The sequence below is a fragment of the Sapajus apella genome, unplaced genomic scaffold, assembly GCF_009761245.1.
Source record: "Sapajus apella isolate SASKATOON/1434 unplaced genomic scaffold, GSC_monkey_1.0 scaffold92, whole genome shotgun sequence".
Lineage (NCBI taxonomy): Eukaryota > Metazoa > Chordata > Mammalia > Primates > Cebidae > Sapajus > Sapajus apella.
The window spans coordinates 6,496,360-6,512,305 of record NW_022437032.1 but is presented as its reverse complement, the minus strand read 5'-3'; the positions used below and the strand labels follow the sequence as shown (position 1 = coordinate 6,512,305).

General features: G+C 48.8%; 1 long non-coding RNA gene across 2 annotated transcripts; it reads left to right on the top strand.

Moving 5' to 3' along the window:
• The first annotated feature begins 7,784 nt into the window (after positions 1-7,784).
• Positions 7,785-15,399, top strand: LOC116535200. 2 transcript variants are annotated; one of them, XR_004262085.1, is made up of 2 exons: positions 7,785-10,882; positions 14,269-15,399. It is a non-coding gene; the product is annotated as an uncharacterized LOC116535200 (long non-coding RNA). The 2 variants fall into 2 exon arrangements; XR_004262086.1 differs by lacking the exon at positions 7,785-10,882 and adding an exon at positions 11,222-12,872.
• The last annotated feature ends 547 nt before the right edge of the window (positions 15,400-15,946 follow it).

Here is a 15,946-nt window from a genome sequence, read left to right as displayed (position 1 = left end):
ATTTTAGTAGAGACGGGGTTTCTCCATGTTGGCCAGGTTGGTGTCGAACTCCTGACCTCAGGTGATTTGCCAGCTTCGGCCTCCCAAAGTGCTGGAATTACAGGCCACTGCAGTGAGCCATCGTGCCTGGCCTTGATTTTTTCTTTTTTCTTTTTTTGGAGGCAAATCTTTTTAATAAAATAGGATCTTTTGAAAAAACGCAGGCAGTGGAGTGCTTAAGAGTATCCCTTTAGGCTTATTTTCAGCAGAGATAGTTCCATTTTTGGTCCCACTGCTGATTAGCTGTGTGACTTTGGGCGAGTTGCCCCTCTGATCTTCAGTTTCCTAATCTGTAAACCAGGGGAAACATCTACCTTGCAGGTGTTCCATATTCCATTGGTCCCAAAGATTTATTTAACGTGAAAAATTGAGCTGGATATAATTCTAGGAGTTGGACCTAACAGTAAAGAAAACAGATGAACATTCCTGAAATTGTGGGGCCAGCGTTCTAATGGGGAAGACAGGAAAAATAAAACATTCAGTCTTTTGGATAAAGTGCTTAGAACAGGGTGTATGGTAAACCCTCCATAATGTTAACTTAAAAAGCAGGAGCCGAGTCTTGCTGTATGCAACTTGTTGAGGCCAATTGGGTTATACAAGGTTTCTGTATCAGGGAGAAATTGTACCACCTGGGCCTAAGACAGGGCTGGGCGCACACTCGGTGCTTCATAAATGCTCATGGGTACTTGGGGTGGTATCTCCCTCTGTCGCTGCACGTACCGTGTCCAGTTCCGGTTGGAGTCCACTCCAGGGAGTTGCAGGCAGTTGAGGGCACCTCCTGACCAGTGGACAAGGTGTCTGACCCAGGGCCCCACGGTCTGTGTGAGGTGTGATGGCCTGCCCAGGATGCCAGGAGCCAGCACTGCTACGGGGACAGCGGTGGGGCCCAAGGGTGAGCAACGGGACTCGGGCATGGGCAAATGTGGCTGTAGAGCCTGGGGCATCTCTGCTGCCTGAGACAGTACCCCAGGAGAGAGAAGCTGCTCTCTGGTCAGGGCGGGGACCAGCAGGGTCCCAATCCCAATGTCCCAGGAGACCAGCTAGTTAGGAGCCGGGTCCTGCCACTTCCAGTGGTGTAAACTTGGGCAAATCTTATCACCTCTCGGATCACTAAGTGCCTCATCTGAATATACAGATAATGAGAGGGATTCCCCCTTGGGCAGGGGCAGGGCTAAGGGTCCTCATCTCAGGTGCAAGATGAGGACCTAGGACAGCTTGTGACATCCAGAAGGTAGCCAAGAAAAGGAAGCTCACATGGTTATTGAACCCTCACGAGTCCCTTAAAGGCCAAGTTTAGTTACTCTCATTTTTTTTTTTTTTTTTTTTGAGACTGAGTGTCACTCTGTTGCACACACTGGAGTGCAGTGGCACAATCTCGGCTCACTGCAACCTCTGCTGCCCGGGTTGAAGCGATTCTCCTGCCTCAGCCTCCTGAGTAGCTGGGATGACAGGTGCCTGTAATCCCAGCTATTTGCCACCGTGCCTGGCTCATTTTCGTAGTTTTTAGTAGAGACGGGATTTCACTATGTTGGCCAGGCTGGTCTTTAACTCCTGACCTTGTAATCCACCCACCTTGGCCTCCCAAAGTGCTGGGATTATAGGTGTGAGCCACTGTGCTCGGCCTAGTTACTCTCATTTTATGGATGGGCAAACCAACGCAGAGAGGCAGTGTGACTTAGTCAAGGTCACACAGCAGGGTTTGACCCAGATTTGGCTTACATTATCCCTCTAGACTGCCTCCCACTGGGGCAAGATATCTTGGAAAGCACTTTACGCATTCTAATTATAATACTGGCTTACACTGATCAAGTGCTTCCTATGAGCTGAGAATTATGCCAGGCTCTTTATACTCCTTCATTCATTCAGTGCTGAGCATGTGCTAGGCATTGTTCTGGCCACTGGCGAGTCTGCAGTGAAGAAAACAGCCCCGGTCCCTTCCCTTGTGCAGACAGGAAGGTCCCTTCCCTTCTGCCAGGAGGAGATGGACATTAGACAAGTGCATCTACAGTTTGTCAGATGGGAGATTAGTGTTAGGAGAGAGAGCAGAGTGAGGGTGATGTCCTGGGGGTGTTAATTTGTTTTTCTTTTTTGGGTCTTGCCCTGTTGCCCAGGCTGAAGTGCAGTGGTGTAATTGCAGCTCACTGCAGCCTCAACCTCCTGGGCTCACCTCAGATCCTCTCACCTCAGCTCCCAAGTAGCGGGGACTACAGGATGCACCACGATGCTTGGCTAATTTTTGTATTTTTTGTAGAGACGGGGTTTCACCATGTTGCCCATGCTAGTCTCGAATACCTTGGCTCAAGCGATCTGCCTGCCTTAGCCTCCCAAAATGCTGGGATTATGGGTGTGAACCACTGCATCTGGCCATTATTTTTAAAAGCCTGTTCATGGAGGGCAACAGAAAGGAGGTGATATTTGGGTGGACATCCGAAGGAAATGAGGGAGGAGCCATGTGGACCTCTGGAGGAAAAGCTTTGCAGGCAGAGGGACGGCGAATGCAAGGACGCTGAGGAGAAGAGGCCACTGTGGCAGTAGCAGAGTGAATGAGGCGGAGCGTGGAAGGAGGTGAGGTCACACTAACATACACACAGAACGCCACTGAAACACTGCAAGAATCTATCATGGATAATTTTAGAATTTCTGCTTTCCAGACGAGTGGACTGAGATACAAAGAGGTGCCCAAGGTCACATACGCAGCAAATGGCAGAAACGAGATTTGACCCTGAACTGCTCAGACCTCCGTAGCCAAGCTCTAAAGTCTAGTCTAGAGTGTTTCTCATAGAACGTGCCTTTCCAGTGCAGGGATTATTATACTGTTGGAACGTGAGCTGTCCTGGGGTCTGTGCAGGGAGTTCTACCATTGAGGGTGTTAATTTCCTTCTTTTAAACATTAAGCAGTCCTGCTCACTCTAAACTCAGAGCGGGGAGTGCTGAGGCCAGTTAGGGTGTTAGGGACAGATGCATCTGGACAGGAGGCACTGGGAACACACAGATCTGGGTTCAGATTCCACCTCTGGCCCTGACTGGCTGTGTGACTCTGGGTAAACCCTGAGCATGACCCTATCAGTCACCACCACATACGATTGTAGGGAGGGTCCTGAGCCCTTTGCACAGCACCTGACCCCTTGTAGATACCCACTAGTGGGGGCTGCTGTCATTATGTCTAATCTGCAGAATAGATATAATAAGACCTATTTTGTGAAAATGAGATGTAATGGATGTGATGAACCTGGCATATAGTAGGTGCCCAGTAAATACATGTGGCAACAATATTATCACACTATAGGGTGGCCCTTCCTGCCAGCCTCCCCTGTAACCTCCCTCCCACTTACCTGTCCTAGACCTGAGATTCCACTGTTAGAGATTCATTCTTTGGGATAGGCACTCACATTTTAGAGCTTCAGTTTATCCATCAATCTTTGGAAAAGCCTTTCTAGCTGTAAGACTCGGATTAATCCAAAATTTCTCTTTCTGGACACAAATCCTCTGGGATGTGAAACATGGTACTTTGGCAAGGCTGAGATGTGGGTCCCAGGGGCCACAGTCCCCACCAGGAGTGGGAAGGGACAGAAAGGAGAGTCAGGGCTGTGTCTGAGACAAGCGTCTCTTCACACTCCCCACCTGGGGCCAGGCTGGCAGAGCAGGTGACGGAAGGTCTGATGGGGGCATGAGCTCACCAGGAAGGACTGGCAGAGCAGGGGAGGTCCAAGCGAGGAGAGGCATGAGCTGTCAGCCGGATTCTTTCCACGGGCAGCTGTGAAAGCGGGCGTGCCAAGGGCATGGGCCTGGAGAGGGATTAGCCTGTCCGTTGGGAATTTTTGGAGGGTTTATTTAGCTTGAGAAGTGTCCCTGAGTTTGGGTCAAGCATAAGGAACACCTGCCATGAGCCACTCACCTACTACACGCTGGGTACCAAGCAGGTGCTTCACACGTGTGTTCACAGTTAGGCCTTAGGAGCCCTTTTAGACAAGGGACATGAACTCCCTTCTATATAGTGATGATGGCACTAATAACAGCGGTTTTAAATGCTGTCACTTGTAAAACACCTATTATCTGCCAGGTACCGGCTTAGAAGCTCACAACGGTGCCTAGCACCACCGTGGGAGGCACTCAGTCGGTTTTTTTTTTGATGGGGGTTTTGCTCTGTCTTCCAGGCTGGAGTGCAGTGGCACGATCTTGACTCACTGCAACCTCCATCTCCTGGATTCAAGCCATCCTCCTGTCTCAGCCACCCAAGTAATTGGGACTACAGGTGCTTGCCACCATACCCAGCTAATTTTTGTGTGTTTTTTAGAGACACAGTTTTGCCATGTTGCCCAGGCTGGTCTGGAATTCCTGGGCTCAAGTGATCTGCCCACCTTAGCTCCCCAAAGTGTCAGGATTACAGATGTGAGCACTGTGCCAGGCCCAGTGTTCGTCATTATTGATATTATTTTGCATTACTATTATTATTTGAGATGGAGTCTTTCTCTGTCACCAGGCTGGAGTGCAGTGGCGCGATCTGGGCTCACTGCAACCTTTGCCTCCCGGGTTCAAGCAATTCTCCTGCCTCAGCCTCCCGAGTAGCTGGGACTACAGGCGCGCACCACCACGCCCAGCTAATTTTTGTATTTTTAGTAGAGATGAGGTTTTACCATGTTGGCCAGGACGGTCTCGATGTCTTGACCTTGTGATCTGCCTGCCTCGGCCTCTCAAAGTGCTGGGATTACAGGCGTGAACCACTGCGCCAGGCTTATTTTGCATTTTTTAAAGAGTTGGATTATACCTACAGAAAACTGGCTTAAAAATATATGAACAGGTTAACAAATGTTTGGGAAGGTCGCACACCTTGGTAGACACTGGCCAGGCAAGGAACAGAGCCTGGTCAGCCCCCCAGACCTGCACATGCCCCCTCTCTCAGCCCCTCCCTCCCTATAAAGGAGGCCACCACCCTGACTTCTCTGGTGATCCATTGCGCGACTTCCTTTAAAGCTTTGCAAGCCTCAGCGTGGAGCCCTAAACACCATAGTTCCATTTCATTTTGTTTTGTTTTGTTTCTTTCCAACTTTACATCAGTGAAAACATGCAGGATGTGCTCTTTGGAATTCGACTGCCTTTGTTCCACGTACGCTTTCCAAGGTTCATCCGCATGCCTGCACTTGCAACATTAGCCGGTTCATTCTTGTTGCTGAAATAGTTAGCTGCTGTTATTCTTATTGTTATTCTTATTATTATTTTGAGACAGAGTCTTGCTCTGTCGCCCCGGTTGGAGTACAGTGGCGCGATCTCAGCTCACTGCAACCTCCGCCTCCTGGGTTCGAGATTCTTATGCCTCAGCTTCCCAAGTAGCTGGATTGCAGGCAAGTGCCACCATGCCCAGCTGATTTTTGTTATTTTTAGTAGAGATGGGTTTCATTACATTGGCCAGGATGGTCTTGAACTCCTGACCTCAAGCAGTCTACCCGCCACAGCCTCCCAAAGTGCTGGGATGACAGGCATGAGTCACCGAGCCCAGCTGGTTATCTGTTATTGTGATCCTTTTTATTTTCTTGGTGCACAGCATCTGATGACCTTCTTACCAGTATCTCAGAGGGGCAAAGATGATTGATATCCCGTCTTCCACTGAGGAGAGGGAGGCTCCTGGGAGCCAGGTCCCAAACCCCACCTGATTCCAGAGCCTGTGTTCTTAGCCACTCTCCGGTGTGGCCTCTCAACAGAGGAGGAAAAGGGGGCACAGAGCGGTTAAGCAACTTGCCTGGGTTTGCCCAGCAGGGATGTGATGGAGCTACCTCCCCAGACCCTCGGAGCTGACGCTGGAATGCCCCTGTGGCCTCTGAGCGTTGCTGGCTCTGTGGCCATCCCAAGGGTGATTTATGGTGGCTCAGGGCCCATACACTTTTAGGGCCCACAGACACATTTTAATTTCTTTTAAAACCAGAAGAAAAAAACTGGTGATATAATAATAATAATAGTGGATCACAAATCCAGCCTGGATTTTACCCGTCTTTATACAGGGTAGTCACAAGCTAGGAGGAAGGGGCCCCAAAAGCAAATGTCCCTCGAGCTTAGGAAAGCCATCTTTCCACTGAGCCAGCTCCATCTCTTGCAGGAACAAGATGTTGCTGTGGCGAGCAGCCGGCCACTCCCGGTGCGGAGGGACCTGGGAGAAGCTAGAGCAGCTCTGGCCTTGTTCCTGCCCTGCGGTCCACAGCCTTGTCTCCGTCTAGCATCCATGCCCCCAACCATCCAGAACCCCTCTTTCCAAAGCCTCTGGGATGGCAGGGCGACTGCAGGGCTTGGGATCCCACAGGACCAATGAGTGGGGAGAAGTCTGCAATTTTGAGACTGAAGGAACAAGGCTTGTCGTTACGTTGACACTGAAAATAGCTTTATGCTTCCACTCAGTGCCAGCTGAGTCACAGCCCTACTGACATCTCCTGTCCTTCAGGGCTTCCCAAATTTCATTTCCCAAACACACGCTCCTGGCCTTTGCCCTATCTATTCTCCTTATCGTACACTTGATTTTTTAATGAACTCTCTACTTCCTTCCTGCCCTCCCTCCCTGCCTCCTTTTCTTCTTCCTTCCCTCCCTTCCTCCTTCCTTCCTTCTTCTTTCTTCTTTTTTTTGAATGGAGTTTCACTATTGTTGCCCAGTCTGGAGTGCAGTGGTGCAATCTTGGCTCACTGCAACTTCCACCTCCACCTCAAGTGATTCTCCTCACTCAGTCTCCCTAGTAGCTGGGATTACAGGTGTGCACCACCACACCTGGCTAGTTTTTGTATTTTTAGTAGATACAAGGTTTCACCCATTTACCAGGCTGGTCTTGAACGAACTCCCTTCCTTCCGTCCGTCCTTCCTTCCTTCCTTCCTTTCTTCCTTCCTTCCTTCCTTCCTTCCTTCCTTCTTCCTTCCTTCCTTCCTTCCCACCTACAGGCAGTGGCTCATGCCTGTAATCCCAGCAGTTTGGGAGGTCGAGGCAGTGGATCACTTGAAGTCAGGAGTTCGAGACCATCCTGGCCAACATAATGAAACCCTGTCTCTCAGCTAAAATTAGGTTTTGAAATAAAAAAAGAAAGAAAGAAAGAGAAAGAAATCCTGTCTCTACTAAAAACACAAAAATGAGCCAAGCATGGTAACGGGCACCTGTAATCCCAGCTACTCGGGAGGCTGAGGCAGGAGAATTGCTTGAAGCTGGGAGGTGGAGGTTGCAGTGAGCTAAGATGGCACCACTGCACTCCAGCCTGGATGACAGAGTGAGACTCTGTCTCCAAAAACAACAACGACAAAAAATCAAAAAAATAAATACAATGGAAACCAAGGAAGTCCACTGTTGCCTGCTGAAGATGCTGAGCATGAAGCCTGCTCTCCTGATTCCAACAAGAAACTAGCAAGTGTAGAGTGACAGGAAGAACACGCTCATAGCCAATGGAGACTTGCTCCTGGACAAATTAGAAAAATTATCCTGGAATTCCGGCACTTTGGGAGGCCCAGGTGAGTAGATTGCTTAAGCCCAAGAGTTTGGGACCAACATGGCAAAACCCCATCTCTAAAAAAAAAAAATACAAAAGTTAGCTGGGTGTGGTGGTGGGTGCCTGTGGCCTCAGCAATTCAGGGGGCTGAGGTGGGAGGATCACCGGTGCCTGGAGGCGGAGGCTGCAATGAGCCGAGATCCCGCCATTGCACTCCAGCCTGAGCAACAGAGGGAAACCCCGCCTCAAATATAAATAAATAAAAAAAATAAAAGACTTAAAAGGGTGCTAATTTTCTTCCTTTAGGAGTCAGTTGTCGTAAATATTTTTAACAGCAAATTCACGTACCACGCTATTCACCTATTTAAAGTGTACAGTTCAATTGTTTTCAGTATATACAAAAAATTGTACAACCATCACCGCAGTCTAATTTAGAGCATTTTTGTCCTCCTCTAAAGAACCCTGTACTCATGAGCAATCTCTCCTTGCTCCGACCCCTCTAGCCCTCAGCAACCACTAATCTTTTTTTGTCTTTATGGATTTGCCTATTCTGGACATTTCATATAAATGGAATCACACATTATGTGGTCTTTCGTGACTAGCTGCTTTCACTTGGCAGAATGTTTTCAAGGTTCTCCTGTCTTGTAGCACGGATCAGTGCTGGAGTCAGTTATTCAATGCTGCATCCTGAGTTCGCGTAAAACCACCTAAAATATGAGTCCCCCACTTCAGGAAGCGCTGCTGTAATGAATAAAGAACGTTTTGGGGGAATCTTAGCTCAGTCTCTTGCTAGTTCCGAGCGGGCTGGTTCAGGCTTCCCTGCCATGGTGTTGGGGGAGGAGGTTTATCTTTCAGCTGTCCTTGGGACTGGGCAGGAACTGGTTCCAATGTTACTGCCACTCTATCCTCCTTCCTAAATCAGGACTCTGGGCGCTCCTGGGAATCACTGTCTGTTCCTGCTCTCTGGGAGTGTGAATGAGTCACTGGGTGAGCATGTCAGCAGCACCTGTGTGTGCTGGTCTGGGGTGAGAAGCCTGGGCCAAGGGGCAACGGAGGGGAGAAAGAAGCAGGCGGCCACGAGGTCAGCAAGTGGCTGCTCGACTCATACCCCGCAGCCAGCATTCCCTGCCTCTACCCTTACACTTGTTTTGGCTGCAGGAAGCTGTTTTAGGTGGAAATCGTTTGATACGTGTAGGTGCTGTCTTCCCAAACACACCGTGCTCAGTGATTGCCCCAGCTCTGCAGTATGTACTTTTTGTAGTTCTTGGTAGCTACCAACGTTTTCAGCCCCTAAATAGTATAGTACTTGTTTTAATCCTCTCATGGATTGTGTGAGGTAGGTGATCTTTTCCGCATTCACAGACGGGAAACTGAGCTTCAGGATGGTCACATGACTTGTCCAAGGTCTTATGATTAGGAATCGTTGCGGCTGGGATTTGAACTGGAGTGCAAAGCGTTTGCTCTTGACCCAATAGGAAGGCAGAGGCTGTGGTGGGGAGCAGCTTGGTTATGGATACCCAGAAGGCAGAGCCGTCTCTTGTGTACCACGAAACGGGGCATTTACCTTGGGTACTCTCTTTGGAGTGTGTTACTGGAGCTTGAGCAGAGACTTGGGGAATCTTCTGGGGATGAGGCCAGTAATGTGTTGGGAACACTCATGGAGATGAGGAACACTCAGTGTTATGTTTTGGAGCCTTGCCCTATACCCAAGGACCTCCAAGTCTTTCTATTAGTCAAGACCCTTTGGGAAATGAGTGAAAGAACTCAACCAACTTGAACAAAGAGAATTGATCGATTCATGTAAAGAAAATATCCAGGATAAGACTGCCTTCAGGTATGGCTGGATCCAGGGGTTTAAAGGTTGAAGCTGCTGCCTCACCTCACAACCCCGGTTCATATTCCTGAATCAATTGGGGAGTTGTGTAGGGGGAATGCTGTTTTGATTGGCTGGTGCCGGGTCAGGTGCATATCCTTGGAAGTGAAGGCATGGTCATTCCTACTTGAACCACATAAACCAAGAAGGAAACCTGGGACCCTTGCCTCAGAAGCAGTGGAAAGGGATGCTGAGCAGGTTTCAGACCATAGGTATCCTCCTCGTGGTTGGTAGAGAAGCCACCATTCACCTCTCTGGCTTTACTGCCAACTTGCCATGGGACCCCGAGCAAGCTGCTTCCCTTCTCTGAGTCTCAGTTTCCCCATGTGAACAGTGGTGATCTTTAAGGGCTCATACAGCTCTGAACTTCTGAGGCCAACAGGTTTTGTCTAGCCAACAGCTTGGCATCCTAGCTTGACAGATCCAAGCTATGACTTAGGAATGCATGGCCTTCAGAAACCCTGGGGTGGGATCTGGGGCTGGGTGCTTGGCCTCTTGTTCTTGCCCATCCTGGCAGGGTACAGCCTGTGATGTGGGAGGGAAGGGTTCTGAGGAGGGTTCTTTGCACATCCCCAGCATTCTCCGTCTATAATTGGCTCCAAATGAAATGATCTCATCCCTGAGCACTGAGGAAGAAAGGGTGGGGGTGAAACAGCTCGCTGGCAGCATCTGACATAGTTTGTGACTAACCCGCTTCCCTCCTGAGGCAGGGAGAGACTGTCCGCTCTCTCGAAGACAATGTACAATTTTGAGAAAAAAAACAACAAAGTCTTGGTAAATAGATTGAGGAGGCTCCAGCCTCCTGAGCTTTCGGGAGGCCCAAGGCATTTCTCCTCTCTGCCCAAACCAGGTGTCTTTTTGACCCCGGCTCACAAGTCAACCTGACCCATGCTATTACCAATCCCCAAACTTTTCCCATCAAACTCTGGCCGGGAAGGTTGTGAGTGTAGCCAGTCCACCAAGCAATTTGTCCCTTATGGATTCTTGATTGAGTTTTGTGGCCGACTGAAGCTTGTTTAAATGCCCATACATTAATTTTGAAAGATGAGCTCCTAATCAACTTTTAAAAAGCTTGTCACAGCACCATCTGTTTGGCGTTTGTCACTATTGCATTACATAAGAGGAAAGACATTTTTAAAGAATGCGGCTACATTTAGTAATTGGATCGCCGGAGAGGAGCCAAGCCGGGGCGGATGGCACCGTGATTCAGAAATGCCACGGGCCCTTCTCTGGGGTGTGGCGGCCTCCCCAAATTCCACGCGGTCTTGGCAGAGACCTGAGTGCAGCCCAGCTTGGGAGACAGGCTTGGGGTGTCTTCTCTTCCTCTTGCCTTGGTCTCCCTCTTATTTTTCCCATTCGTTCTCCCTCACCCCTTGCCACCACAGTAATTAGCAGTGACCAAGTGGCTTCACTTCCCTGAGTCCCAGCTTCCTCATCTGGAAAACGGGATTCACAAGAGCACCATCTTACAGCGCTGGTGTGAGGTTTAGATGCATTATTGCCTACGGTGCCTGGCACGTGGTGAGTGCTTTATAAGTATTGCTATTTTATAAAGCTATGTCTGATGCATAGTAGGTGCTGTATAGGTGTTCATTTTCCTTCCTTTTCCCCTTCTTTCCATTTAGTTATTTATTTAGAGACAGGGTCTTGCTCCATTGCCTAGGCTGGAGCACAGTGGTGCAAGCTCGGCTCACTGCAGCCTTCCTCTCCCAGGTTCAAGTGACTCTCCCACCTCAGCCTCCTGATTAGCTGGAACTACAGGTGTGCACCACCGTTTTTTTGTATTTTTTGCTAGTGACGGGGTTTCACCGTGTTGGCCAGGCTGGCCTGGAACTCCAGCCTGGTCTGCAACTCAAGTCATCTGTCCGCCTCGGCCTCCCAAAGTGCTGGGATTACAGATGTGAGCCACTGTGCCCGACCCCTTCCTTCCACTTAATTCAACAAGTTCTTAGGAAGTGCCCACGTTTGAGGCGAGCTGGCTTCATGCTCATGCAAGGCCGTTTGCACAGGGCCCCAGCATGCTTTGCACTCAGAAGCAACCTGAGCTTGGTTTAGTGTTCTGCTGTCGCTGGCTTGACATTCTTAACTTTTGAACAAGGGGCTCTGCATTTTCATTTTGTATTGGACCCCGCAAATTATGTAGCCGGTCCCCTCTGGAGGTCTAGAATGATGTTATGTCTTATTTGACCCTCCAATGTTGAAAATAACAATGGAGTCAACATTTTAAAATCAGGAGAGTTCACACAAAAGTCTGGCTTATTTTAGAAAATTAGAACATCTTGCCACTGTGAGTCTGCATTCCCACACACTGCCACACGGGCTGGAGCTGGAGTCCTCTACACAGGCCACATCCGCCACTATCCCCACCACTCCTGGAGGCTTCGGACTGAGTCTCTTTGTCCATTTACAGAGCTTCCAGCATGATGGCTGGGATGATGGGCTTTGCAGCCAGATATGTATTCAGCTTTACTACTATTCAATCATCTCAGTAACCTCTCTCTTAGGATAGTAAGGATCAAACTAGTTAATATATGCAAAGCATCTGGAATATGTTGTACTGTTACTGCTACTGTACTGCTCTATCCTGGTGCAGAAGCTCAGACCCCAAGTCTGAGAGCTGCCCCTCCAGGAGCTGGAAGCTGCACTTGGCCGCTGGCTATGAGAGCGTCTCCACCTGCCATCCCGCGCAGCATCCCTTGTCAATGTTCACTTTCTTTCCCTCTGCCTGCAGCACCAGAGTTCACACCTTGGGCCTGCCCTCCTAGCATTATTTTGAGGGAAGGCCTTCTGTCCTGTAAATAGGCTGGGTCATCCCTGCCTCAGGGCCTTTGCACCTGCTGCACTTGCTTCCTAGAATACTTCTTTTCCCATAGCTTTGCTTGGCCATCTTCTTATTTTGGTCTAGCTCAAATGGTACTTCCTCAGGGAGGCTTTTCCTGATCACCTAAGAAAAGTAGCCCTGTCCTCTTTCCCCCGTCACACACATGCTCCTATATTATTTTCTTCCCAGAATTGGTTTGTCATGTATCTCCCAGAGGACCAGGTCTTCCTTGGTCACTGCTGTGTCACCAACACTTAGGCCATTGCCTGGCACATGGAAGGTGTTCGATAATTATCTGTTGAATGAATGAATGAAGGAAGAAAAGAACTCATCAGCTCCTCATGACTACCCTGTAAAGTAGGGACAAGAGACCTGAGTCATGGAGAAGGGACTCCTCAAGGTCACGCAGCCAAGAGGGGGCAGGAAGGGCAGTGAGGACCCAGGTTTGCTGCTTCTACACGTCCTATTCCCCCAACCTCCCAGGTGGGAAGCAGGATGGATGTTTTGGATCTTTGGCTCACCCAGCCACCCAGAACGGGTCAAGTGTGCAGCAAGGTCCAGGACACAGCGTCTGAGGGTGGTGAGAGCGAGTCAGCTAGGCAGCCAGGAGGCAAGACTGTTTACAGGGACTGGCGGCTGTTGCCATGACAACCGGACAGCCTACAGCTTCCTGCGTCACCAGGGACGCAGGTTTGCTCTTGGCTGGGATGCAGTGGGGACAATGGAGGGGGGCGGGAAACACGGGGACCCTAAACACTCAGTCTGGGGGAAGGGGGTTCTCATTTCTGGTTTTCTTTTTTTGAGATGGAGTCTCACTCTGTCGCCCAGGCTGGAGTGTAGTGGTGCGATCTTGGCTCACTGCAACCTCTGCCTCCAGGGTTCAAGTGATTTTCCTGCCTCAGCCTCCCGAGTAGCTGGGATTACAGGTGTGTGCTACCATGGCCAGCTAATTTTTGTATTTGTAGTAGAGATGGGGTTTCACCATGTTGCCCAGGCTGGTCTAGAACTCTTGACCTCAAGTGATCCACTCAACTCAGCCTCCCAAAGTGCTGGGATTACAGGTGTTAGCCACGGTGCCCGGCGGGGAGTTCTCATTTCTGAGAATTGTTTGAAGGCTGGGAGGGCCTGGTGAGGCAACATGTGCGTGCGTGCGTGCGTGTGTGTGTGTGTGTGTGTGTGTGTGTGTGTGTGGTGTCTGGGCTGTGTGGAGTCAGGCTGCCTGAGTTTGAGTCTCAGCTTTGCCTCTTCTGTGCTGTGGCATATGGGCAAGTGAGTTAACCTCTAAGTGCTTTAGTTCCCTCTGATGTCAAATGAGGTGAATGGTAATACCTCATAGGACTGTTATGAGGATTAAATGAGGTAATACTCTCACAGCACTTACCATGTACCTTGCATTGTTCCTTAATTCTTGGCATCAATCTGCATCTGACTCTGGGTTGCCTTCCTGCTGGTGTGGTGGGAAATTTGGTCTCAGTCATCCTCAGGGATCCCCACTTCCCTGGCCTTTTTCATTCATTCAACAAATACTTTTTTGTTGAATACCTATTCATGCTGTCATGCTGCAACAATACTGCGTGGCAGGTATTGTTCTAAAGGCTGAGACCATAGCAGTGAACAAAGCAAGCAAAAACCCCTGCAAGAGTAGAGCTGATGCTCTAGTGAGGTAGAGAGATATCAAATATGCCATGAAGGAAAATAGCTATTATATCAGATGATAATAAGTACTACGAAGGAAAAGAAAGCAGGGCTGGGAGATTCCAGCTGTAAGGGGGATGTTGCATTTTAGAAAGCAGTGGGGTTGTGAGTGTGTCAGGGAAGGCCTCACTGAGAAAGTGACCTTTGAGGACAACTTGAAGGAGGTAAAAGAGGGAGTTACATGGTTATTTGCAAGAGCATTTCAAGCAGAGGGAACAGCAAGTGCAAAGGCCCTGAGGCAGAGGCACGAACATGTATGTGACAGTGTCGTGTAGTCAAATCTCTCGAAGCGTCTGTGTGTGTGATGTTATGTGGCACACATTGGTGGCATAGAGGTGGTTATGCCTGTACACATGGGGGGCAATGCACACATGTGTTTCTTCATGTACAGGTTTGCTGTGTTCAGTCACAGAGGCTGTGCCTGCACCATTCAGGGAGCGCCATTCACACGGATTGCAATGAAATGGGACCTCCTGGAGCTGTGCAGTGCAGTGGCCCTGAGCATAGATATAAGTAAATTGATGTAAAATGTCTGTGAAAATGTTCATATGTGTATGTGTCTGGATATTTAAATATAAGTGACATGCAAATATGTGTATATGGATGTCTTAAAATGTTGATATTTCATTCCTCATGGACTTTTGCTTGAATATTGGTTTTAAAAAATATTGCATTAGATATTATTTCTCTTGATTACTCAGTTTTTGGGTGCATCTTACATTTGCATCAGAGGCAAGTGCATCACTCTGTTTACGGTGGTCCTCACCCTGCCCGGGGCTGGGCAGTGAATGTGCAGGAGGCAGGGATGAGGCAAAGGAAGCCTCTCCTGGCTCCTTCCAGCATCTGGGCTCATCAGCACATGACTAGAATCCAAACCCAACCTGAGCACATTTTGTTCCTTTAAAACAATATTTATTGAGTGCTGACTGTGCGCCAGGGACTCTGCATACATTATTTTATTTTATCCTTACCACTATCTCTGGGGGTAGATATTTGCTCATTCAATTGAACAGACATTTGCTTAGGACATACTATGTGCCAAGAGTATAAGCTGGCATTTGTGCTGGCCTGGAAGCCACTCGCAATTTTTCTGGTAACAGCACCCCAGTTTTCCTTTAGAGAACCTAACCTCTTCCCTTTACTGTGGTTCCACCTGGGCCTTCTGTACCCGTCCCTAAGACTCCAGGGGTGGGCGTGTGATCCAGGTCACCCAAACAGCATACTCCATCCCTCTTGCTCCTATAACTAGAGATTAGTTATAGGATGAGTATCTGACCCAAGCTGGTCCAATCAGAGTGAATCCTGGAATTTTTGCTGCTCTGTTGGGAAAAAGAGCTCCCTTTCCATCAAGATTTCTAGCTGTAAGAATTCTATAACCCTGGAATTCCCAGTGAGAGTCCACTACAAGGAGAGAGAGAGGAAAAACTCATCCCTTATGATATCTTTAGAGGCCCTGGATCCAGCCACACCTGAAGTTAGTTGCCCTAAGATTTTTCAATTCTATGAGTTTATATTCGTTTTTCTTTTCAAAAAACAGCTTGAGAGGGTTTGAAACCCTGAAAAGCTGAAATCCTGCGCTTGGCATCTTGGTGCATTACCTCCTTTAATTCAGAGATGAATCTCATGGGGAAGGGGCTGTGATTGTGAAAGAACTGATCCTCAGGGAGGGAGGTGACTTATCCAAGGTCACACAGCAGGCTAGTAGTTGGAGCTTGCATTCAAGCCCAGGTCTCTGCTCCTGAGCCTTTCTGCCATTCCACACGGTCTCAGCTCTGGACAAGAGGGTCTGTATGAGTATTAGTGAAATAGACCTGAGTCCTGTTATGGCCACTGTTTTGCTCTGTGACCTTGATCAAGTCATTTCGCCAATATGAGCCTTAGCTTCCCATCTGAAAAAATGGTAGTGCTTACTCCATCGTGTTGTGAGGAGATGATCCATGTAAGTAAAGCACTCATAACAGGGCTAGACATGTAGTAAGGAACATAAACTATTATTACCATGGCTCTCTTTTTTTAGATTTTTTTTTTAAATTTCATAGATTTTTTTGGGGAATAGGTGGTGGTATTTG